The 10,801-nt window shown below is 42.8% G+C and overlaps 1 protein-coding gene across 1 annotated transcript in view; it reads right to left on the reverse strand.

Moving 5' to 3' along the window:
• elmo3 (engulfment and cell motility 3) overlaps window positions 1-10,714 on the reverse strand; it is a 28,560-nt gene extending 17,846 nt beyond the window's left edge. The window contains exon 1 of the mRNA XM_088997001.1: window positions 10,499-10,714. The gene's annotated coding sequence lies outside the window, so the exon portion shown is untranslated. The remainder of the gene's footprint in view (window positions 1-10,498) is intronic.
• Between the last annotated feature and the right edge of the window lie 87 nt (window positions 10,715-10,801).

Genomic DNA, 10,801 nt, shown 5'->3' on the forward strand with positions numbered 1-10,801 from the left:
CTAAAAGGTGACCAGCAACAGTGTCCTATCATAGGGTTTAATGTCATTGAGCGTCTTGTGTTAGATAGCCTCTCTAATGAGTCACAAACAGGGGATACAGAAAAGCTCTTGAAATCGGTTAGACTAGCTTTTCCCCACCTTAAGCGCAATAAAGCTGCCACTTTCATAAAAGCAGTTAGTCTGGGACAAGCACATGAGTACCGTGTAAAAACAACAAATGAGAGATTCACTATAGCCAGGCATAGCTCACTTATTATTCCATGCAAAGTACAGGCTAAGCCCTTTAAGGAAGATGTTACATTGGTTTTTGAGCCAAGTGAAAACCCACAGTGGCCAGATGGCCTCGAGCTTTGTGACTCGTTGGTCTCAGTTAAGGCAGGTTCCATCCCTAGGATAGTTGTTAGTGTCCAGAACCCTACTAATCATGATATTAGGTTTCCAGTAAAGGCTATTATTGGTACAGTGCAGTCGGTAGGGTCTGTCTACCCAGCTAACATATTTAAAAGGGACCTTCCTTCAGTGGTTGTCAATGAGGTCCATGTCCAGAATACCACCATCGCTCTCAGTGAGCAGTGGGACCCCCCAATAGATCTTTCTCATTTGGACGAAGATAAAAGAAAGACCGTTCAGCAGATGTTGAGAGAGGAATCGGCATCATTTTCAAAATCGGACGACGACATAGGGTGTGTGGAAAACCTACAAATGGACATTTTGTTGAAAGACACTGAGCCTGTTTCAAAGACATATATGTCTGTCCCAAAGCCAATGTACAGAGAGGTGAAAGACTATTTACAGGACTTGATAGCGCAGGGGTGGGTGGAAAAGTCCACTTCCTCCTACTCATCCCCTGTCGTCTGTGTCAGGAAAAAAGATGGTACACTGCGCTTATGTATTGATTACAGAGAGCTGAACCGGAAAACACACCCTGACCGGCACCCCATCCCACGGGTACAGGACGTGGTGGATAGCCTTGGGGGTAACACCATCTTCTCGCTGCTGGACCAAGGCAAAGCATACCACCAGGGGTTCATGTCCAAAGGGAGCCGACACCTGACTGCCTTCGTGACCCCTTGGGGCCTTTATGAATGGATTCGAATTCCGTTTGGACTCATGAATGCACCAGCAGCGTTCCAGCGGTGTATGGAACAATGTCTGGAGGGGTTACGGGACGAAATATGTGTCCCCTATCTTGATGACATTCTTGTTTTCAGCGGGACATTTGACAACCACGTTGAGGACGTCAGACGAGTGTTGCGACGTCTCAGGGAAAATGGAATAAAACTCAAAGCCCGAAAGTGTGACCTCTTTAAGCCGGAAGTGAGGTACCTCGGCAGGATTGTCTCTGCTGAGGGGAGCAGAATGGACCCGGCAGATACAGCAGCAGTGCGTGCCCTGAAAAACAAGCAGCCAGGCACTGTCGGTGAGCTTCGAGCCATTTTGGGACTATTAAGCTATTATAGGCAATACATCAAAGATTTCTCTTGTATCGCTAGTCCCTTGTATGCTTTGCTTAAAGCCCCTCTGAATGTTGAGACTCAGCAGCATCAAAGACAAAAATGGAAAGTGAGACATAACAGTGTGTCTTCCAACACACGTGTTGAGTGGAGTGATGAGCATCAGTCAGTGTTAGAGCAGCTAATAGACTGTTTAGTTCAACCACCAGTTTTAGGTTTTCCTGACTTCGCGCATCCTTTCATTTTGCATACAGATGCCTCTAACCGGGGTTTAGGTGCTGTGTTGTACCAAAGACAAAATGGCAAACTTCGCGTGATAGCCTATGGCTCTCGGACATTAACTGCAGCTGAGAAGAATTATAATTTACACTCGGGCAAGTTGGAATTTTTGGCGCTTAAGTGGGCGATCACAGACAAGTTTCGTGATTATTTGTACTATGCACCATTCTTCACTGTGTATAGTGACAATAATCCACTCACGTATGTACTGTCGACTGCTAAGTTAAATGCAACTGGGTGCAGGTGGGTCGCAGAACTTTCCGATTTTAATTTTACTGTTAAATATCGTCCCGGTAAGGAAAATGTTGATGCAGACAGTTTATCTAGGATGCCCCTTGATATGGTAACATATATGGACGGATGTACAAAAGAAATGTCATATGATGCTGTGAGTGCTGCCGTACAAGCGGTTGACCAACAGAACGAGTCTAGTGCAGCTTGGTCTATGGGAATCTCAGCTATGTGTGCCGAGGTGTCACTAAACACACCGATAGCCCCATTGACTGTTGGACAGATCAAGCTAGATCAAGAGACTGACCCCATTATAGGACATATTATTAGATACAAACTGGCGGAGACGAAACCGCTAGGTACTGAACTAAGAAAGCATTGTCCTCAAGTTGTTTGTCTTGTGAGGGAATGGGACAAGCTACACTTTAATGACAGAGGTGTTTTGTACAGAAAAACGGCAAACAGAACCCAACTACTGCTTCCTGAAAAACACAAGGTGACAGTGTTAAAAGAGCTGCATGATGAAATGGGCCACCATGGTGTAGAAAGGACTCTTTCCCTTGTAAGGGATCGTTTTTACTGGCCCTTTATGCAAAAAGAAATAGAGGACTATGTACTGAGAGAGTGTGTGTGCCTAAAACACAAAAAGCCCAACCGTGAGACCAGAGCCCCTCTTACTAATATTGTGACTACTCAGCCTTTTGAACTTGTCTCCGTTGACTTTTTGCATCTTGACAAATGTAAGGGTGGTTATGAATACGTGCTTGTGCTAGTAGACCATTTTACACGTTTCGCTCAAGTTTATGCTACAACGTCCAAAGCTGGCAAAACAGCGGCAGACAAAATCTTTAATGACTATGCTTTAAAGTTTGGGTTCCCCCTTCGAATTCACCATGATCAGGGTGGTGAATTTGAAAATCAACTTTTTGCTCAACTGAAGGAATATTGTGGGGTTGCGGGTTCAAGGACAACCCCCTACCATCCACAGGGAAATGGACAAGTTGAACGATTTAATCGAACACTGATCCAGATGTTAAAGACACTGACAGAGAAACAAAAGAGTAACTGGAAAGACTCACTAAACAAACTCGTTTATGCTTACAACTGTACCAAAAGTGAGGTGACAGGGTTCTCACCTTTTTACTTACTTTATGGACGTTCACCACGTTTGCCAGTTGATATGTTGTTTAGTTTGAATCCAGACTCGAACCAGGGTGAAACCAACCAGAAGGACTATGTGAAGAAGTGGAAACAGGGCATGGAGGAAGCGTATGCGATCACGCAAGAAAATAACAACAAAGCTGCTGCCAGGAGTAAGAGACTATATGACAGTAAACTAAAGTATTCTACCCTGTTGCCCGGTGATCGTGTTCTGGTTCGAAACTTAACCCCACGTGGAGGTTCAGGCAAACTGAGAAACCACTGGGAGGATGTTGTTCATACAGTGGTTCTGAAAATCAACTTTTTGCTCAACTGAAGGAATATTGTGGGGTTGCGGGTTCAAGGACAACCCCCTACCATCCACAGGGAAATGGACAAGTTGAACGATTTAATCGAACACTGATCCAGATGTTAAAGACACTGACAGAGAAACAAAAGAGTAACTGGAAAGACTCACTAAACAAACTCGTTTATGCTTACAACTGTACCAAAAGTGAGGTGACAGGGTTCTCACCTTTTTACTTACTTTATGGACGTTCACCACGTTTGCCAGTTGATATGTTGTTTAGTTTGAATCCAGACTCGAACCAGGGTGAAACCAACCAGAAGGACTATGTGAAGAAGTGGAAACAGGGCATGGAGGAAGCGTATGCGATCACGCAAGAAAATAACAACAAAGCTGCTGCCAGGAGTAAGAGACTATATGACAGTAAACTAAAGTATTCTACCCTGTTGCCCGGTGATCGTGTTCTGGTTCGAAACTTAACCCCACGTGGAGGTTCAGGCAAACTGAGAAACCACTGGGAGGATGTTGTTCATACAGTGGTTCGTCAAGTCAGCCAAGACATTCCAGTTTATGAGCTGAAACCTGAGAGGGGGAAGGGCAGATCTAGGATACTCCACCGCAATCTCTTGCTGCCATGTGATCATTTGCCATTAGAGACTTCACTACAGTCCCAGTCCAAGGAAAAGTCCACTCGGCAACGACCGAACAAGATGCCGGAAATGGATCCGGAAGAGGATGATGAGGAGGATGAGTATTATCCAGTGTTGCATCGCCAGAGCACCCGACCAGACTCACCAGAACCGCGGGACGTGAGCTTTGTGGAGACAACCCACCATGATGACAATCAACTGGGGAATGAACTGCCGGGGACGGAGCCGGGAGCTGCGGAAGTTGACCAATCTCAGGAGGGCAACATTGGTCCGGAAAATGATCCACCTGTGACAGTGTGTCCCCCTTTTCCCCAGCCACCCCCCAGTAATCCTGATATTGGGGGAAATCAACGGCCACGACGAGAACACAGGAGACCCAAGGTATTCACGTATGATCGCCTTGGTTCGCCATCTTGCTACAATGTAGGGACAGTACCATATCATGGTGAACAGACAATGCCTTGGATGTATGGCGCACACCCCTATTATGCCACGAAATACTACAGAAATGGTTAATCGACACTTCGGTTTAACAGAACAGTGAGATGGAAACAAGAAGACCCCGATGAGCCCTGTATAAGTAAAACGGAATGTATGAAAAGAGTTCCAGTCTGTGAATTGTTGATTGTTATAATGTGAACAGAATGTATGAAAAGCGTTCCAGTCTGTAAACTGTTCATTATTATAGTTCATATTTGGATGCAGTTCATAATACCGTGCGTCATTGTTTTGGGCACGTCGTCCAGCGTATTTATGTATTGACTAGTACATATGTTGGGGACAACATCTATTTTGAGGGGGAGTATGTGACAGGTTGTAAATTATCGTATTTCCTATTTTGGTTACATTCGCGTAGTTCTCTTGGTTTACAAATGATATATATCGAAAATGTTTATTTAAACATGGAACGCCTGCTTCGGTTCATGTTTCGTGTCGGACCGATTTAGATCGTTGGACCGGAAATTGTTGTGCGCGTACGTTTGCATTAGATCGGGGCATTCGAAGTAAACCACTGTTGAGTCAAGACGTATCACATTGCTTGTCTTGTGGTTTTTTTCTGGATCCCACAACACCGTATCTCCCTTACTATAGTGGAGAGCGCAACAATCCCAGTTATCTTCCGGCAGTAGGTGGGCTACACCCTGAGCCAGTTGCCCCGCCAATTGTGTGGCAGACATAGACAAACCACAATCATTCACGCTCACTATCAGACCTTTGGACAATTTAGAACCCTATTGCCTGTGAGATGACGTACAACAGACATTATGAATCAGACCCACACTTCAACATCAACATGGACATGGAATAATGGAGAGGAACTAAATTCAGCTAGTTTCTGCTTTCTAGATATGTGAATATTCCGACAGTGAGACTACGCATTCAGCATTGAACAGTAAGAGTAAGCATTCAGACGATTCCTCGTTGTGACATGGTGCCACATGTGCCACTTGGGCCAATAACATGAAAAAGAAAAGCATAAACTAATAGGGTTTCTAGGTAAACCGAAAATTAGCTTTCTGAATGATTCGCAAACAGCCAGCACTTAAATGCAAAAGACCTCTTGTTCAGAGGTGAATTAACATTGCCGAGTCCACCATGAAAGGACAACACACACCAAACACTTTTGAAGCAAGCAATGCATTGTTTGTGCCAGAACTAGAAACAGTCAATACTCAATTGAATTAACTGACTGTCTTTTCCGTACAATAATGCACACCTAAAAACATTCCGTTTTCTCAATAGCTGACCGTGAGATTTTAAATATTGATCAATATTCATGGATTTCTTTGGACGTAATATGTACGTTAAATGTACGTAAAGTGCTTTGTTTCAACTGCAGCTGTGAAAGTCCTATCTAAATAAATCTGTATTATATTGTATTTCCTTTATCATAACACACTCTTGTGGATTATTAATGCAAAAGCAAAACAAAAAAAATAGTTTCCATTGTAAATGGAAATTGATTTTCTAATATACAATAAAGTAGTCACGGTTCTACTTTCAGAATGACAAATTAGAAGAAATATCAGCTCTGCCATATTTGAAGCAAGATACTTAGCTTTCCAAGTGAACGAAAACAACACGAGTGAAATTATAATCTGGTCTCTTGGATTGGATTTGCCTTTATTAGTCTCGCAATGGAGAAATTTACATTTCACAGCAGCAAAGTTATGAAAGAAATGAAAGTATAAAAGCAAAACACAGGAGCTGCTGGAAAGGCAGCCACTCTCGCGGCGCCGTCTTGGAGTCAAAAGAACCAAAAAAAAACCTAAATAACAAATAACATGACAATACAAAGACACAAAGAGACATTCATTCTTAAGCACTTTCTGTACCCTCTTTGTTACATAAAGCAGTTCCAGATGAAAGAGGAGAGGATCAAAGCGTCTCTTCACCAGTGGATCAGGGACATCATGGTGGAATGTGCACGTCGACTACAAGCTAAATGTTGAAAGCAAACACGCAGCTGTAGCATCCATTGACGAAAAGAGATCGTCTCACATCTCCTGTCCCACATAAATCAGCTTCAATTTCATCCCGCGACAGTTCCATATACGCATCGGCGCTCTGCACTGACGCTCCTTCCTTCTTATCGCGGGCTCCTCAAACCATTTATCCATCCAGCCGCAGATTGTCCAACAGCACCGACCTTCCACTGAACAAAGGGGGGCTGTGAAGATGCTGCCCATTACAGGCGCAAAAAAAGCACAATGGCCCCAGAGCTGTCCAGCGATGTCAGTCGAATGGCACCGACATTCCTCCCATTCAAAAACAGTACTGGCATATCCATGCTGCCGAAAAGGCGCAACCGCTCAGCACAGTCTCCTCCTTGATGAATGTCGTGGCCAAAAATGCTGAAAAACAATCCGTATCCGTTCCACACGGCGCACAACAAGATACGCATAGATTAAGTCTGGATAATTTTACTGCAGCAGGCCTGTCAGTTTACATAATAAATGTAGCGGTGTATGCTGGTTCTGGTAAATGATTGATAACTGTTAACCTGACATGCACAAAATAAAGACATAAATAAAACGTGCTGTGTGGTAAAATCATTTCATTGATTTAAAGGACAACCGACATCACTTTTTTGTTTCCTAACTGACATCAGAAAAACATTTTATAACATCTAAAATAGCCATACACGCAGTATGATATTTTTAGTCAAATGCAAAACACCAATAAAAATGACTTAAAGTGTCCGAAATCTGCAAAAAATGAACCCGGAAGTGGTCAGTTTCAGAAGGTCCCGCCCCCTTTTTTGTGGCGTCACCCCAAGACGTCTTGCCTTGCTGGAGAATCAAAACAATATCTTCAGATTCGGAGAATATGCTTTCTTGTGAATATGATTCAAATAGTACTGAAGAGGAAAGCATACATGTTTGCAATCGATTAAAGAATTTATTCTGTGCCATTTTGAGGCAATAGGGGATGGGGGAATGTAGCATTAAAAAAGAGGCAGAAAATGGCGACAAAGCTCTGTGTAAGGAATTAATCAGCCTGTTTCCACGGGCTGATTAATTCCTTACACGGAGCTTTGTCGCCCTCTTCTGACTCTTTTTGGTCCTACACGACGTTTTCAGACCAAAGTACAGTTAAATGCATTGATGTGATGGAAAGACTGATACAATGTGTCCTTTTTTCGGTCAGGGGCGTTCCTTCAGTGACGTAACATACGGACTCATCACCACGTAAAATATATGCGGTGGAATCTGTAAAATACACTCAGTAGAAGTCATTTGAAGCCATTTTACAAATTATGGACACAACTTGTCCGGAGACGTCGGGTGTCCTTTAAGTAGACACAAAACATTTGGTTGAAAAAGCAACGTGTTGCTTTTATCATATCATTTATTTGTGAGAAGGTACATGGTAGCACGCCAAGGTATGACCATGCCACCATTCCAGCTGTACTCAAACGGGCTCAACTAAAAGCAGCCATGTTCTGTGAGTTTCTCTTAAAGAAGCCGTTTTCATCTAAAATGACTCATACCGTTGCACACAACCATTTTTTGGGATACAAAGCACAGGCATGTTCCTGTTTCGTCATACATTTATGGTGCACAGCATAAAAGTCACGAAGCTTTCAACTTTGGCGCATTTGCCGTGCGGACTTAGTCACACACTCACACTGATGTTACACACTTCCTCCTCAATCTTCAGACAGCACCCTCAGAGGGGACAGAAGAAGCAGTTGTTCCTGCTGATTCTCCCCCTCCTTCTCCCTTATCCTTCGCTCTCAGCACATTGATAGGGTGATCCAAATTCTTCTACGTGCTCGTGAGGTCAGGAAGACACAGAGGAGTTCAAACTTGTGCCTGCTTGTGTTCAGAGCGATGAATGGGCCCCGCCTTGTACACGAATCCTGGGAGAGTTCACATTCCATGACTCCCCTCTGGAAAAGAAAGTTCCCTCTCACTTTATTGCATCTCTTGTCAAAACAAGTCACCCCCCGCCCCCCACATCTTTACCGGCTTCACTTTACTCATCCTGAGGCAATGTCTTTGAATAGACAACGTCTCATTTTAATGAAGTGAAGCATGTTTGTTTTAAATCATCCACATTGGCTGTGGAGGAAGAACATCCTTGGGGTGTTCAGGAAGTTAAATGTGCAGTGGCAAAAAAGGTCAACTCACCGCAATAAAACACTAGCCCTAATCCAGAAGACACTTTACAAGAAAGTGGGAATGTTCTGGAGTAATTCATGAATGAAGCACAACTGAAGCCTGGAGCATACTAGGTCTGTCATGACTCAAAAAGTTTATTGCGACAGACTACTGGTGATGTATGCTGATACAGTACTCTGAAGTTTCAACATGAAGAGGGGCCACTATCTTGGTGGAATTTAAGGGAGGAAAGGGAATTTGCACTTCAAATGCCCTGAAAATCAGAAGAAAAAAAAACAATGAGCCAGTTTACTGCTCACTCTGCTTTCCTCACCCGTAATCTGTCATCAAGACTAGTTAATTTTTAGGTCAGTTGTCATCATTTGAAATATTAAGCTAATTTAACTGAAACTTGTGAGCCAATCAGGGAAGGAGATTTGTTCCCTGGGTAGAAGAAGAAAAAAATAGAGTCAAAGAGAACACAGATAAATGAAAGATACTGTATACAGTTTTGGTCGAATTTCAATGTGATTAGAATTTCGGAAGGCGGTATAAAAATTATATTTATCCTGAGTGTTTATCCTATTTTAAAAATTCTTGCAGCGTTCTCCAAAGGTGGTTTTTCCAACCATGATTTGCTTGTTTTTATTATTATTATATTTTTTGTAACTGTTTTTCATCTTTGATAAATCCTGTCATTTTGCATGCAAAAAGAAAAAGTGCGGCTTGTTAGCATCCCAATTTTATGAATCAATACAAACTCTGGGAGTGGGTGAAAATGATAAAATTGACGTTCCTGCAGCAGTTCAACAAATGTTCCAGGCGCTGAATAAAATGTCCCTCCATGCAATGATGAAGCACACTTGGCCTGCTTGTCTTTACAGACTCATGCAAGAGCCTGCCAGGGGAAAAATAAACCAGTATAAACTTAAAGCAATCCTTGAGTGCAAATCTAAATATCTTTGATGAATGATCTAACCTACTTTCTGACTCACCAGATGTTGGGCATTGCTTTATTCTGGTAATAAGAGTGCTGATAAAAAGGGGAAAAAGTATAAACACCATTATCAACTATTTACATCTACTGCAAACAAAGTTTGTGGATTTCACCGATCAAACATTTACACATTTAAAGTGTTGTAATCTCAAGGGAAATATTATTTAGGTCATCATGGGATTATACAGGTCCTATGGCTAATTGTAGCAGCCGCACCAGTAAACAATAAGGCAACCTACCCTGGGGTCCATTAAATGGTAAAATGACATGTTCAGCATTTCTCGGCAGTGTGCATTGCTGCACGGCTTAGACACGGTGCCACTTTTCATTCATCCACCATTTCTGTGATCGTGTATCGTGGAAGTGTGTATCGAAGCACCCCCCCAAACCATCCCCTCCAGTGCATGTGTAAGGACAGGAGGAGGAGGACTCTCAACTGCCCAATATTAATCTGACAGCCTACCAAAACGCGCGCGCGCACACACACACACACACACACACACACACACACACACACACACACACACACACACACACACACACACACACACACACACACACACACAACTACGAGATTTGAATGAAAAATAATGTCGAAATGTGTAAACAGACAGTCAACCCAAAATCGTTGTGGTGTTTGTTTGATTTATTTTCCCAACCGCAGCAGCCCACCTCAAGTCGAGAAAAAAATCTTTAGTTATGTTGTTAACTTGTTTTTAAAGATGAAAATAAAACTTCATTAAAGAAGTGGCGGTAAGTCAAACTCTTATAAAATGATTGCGACCATTGCTTTATTGGAAAGGGTGTGTGAAAAAGAGGATCGTGCGTCTTACCTGATTAGAAAATGTAAGTCGAGTATTTCTCTCCCGTAGGAACCGTTGCTTTCAGAGCGAGGGGCATTTGCAGCAGTCTGTTTTCCACACAGAAGGTGCGAAGTCAGCCTTGAAAAAGTCGCCACCCAAAGACAACGGTCTGAACTTGGTACAAAACAGGTCCAAAACTATGTGGTGCGCTTTCTCGGATGGTTTGTTTAATTTAAAGTTCCGGGTTAGTTAGGTACGGAAAAATCCTTAGCAAAGTTAACCAATTTTGACATTCCAATTCCGGTTTAACCATTTCAAAATAAACCTAATAAT

This window comes from Hippocampus bargibanti, linkage group LG05 (genome assembly GCF_051943395.1).
Source record: "Hippocampus bargibanti isolate YZ-2025 linkage group LG05, ASM5194339v1, whole genome shotgun sequence".
Lineage (NCBI taxonomy): Eukaryota > Metazoa > Chordata > Actinopteri > Syngnathiformes > Syngnathidae > Hippocampus > Hippocampus bargibanti.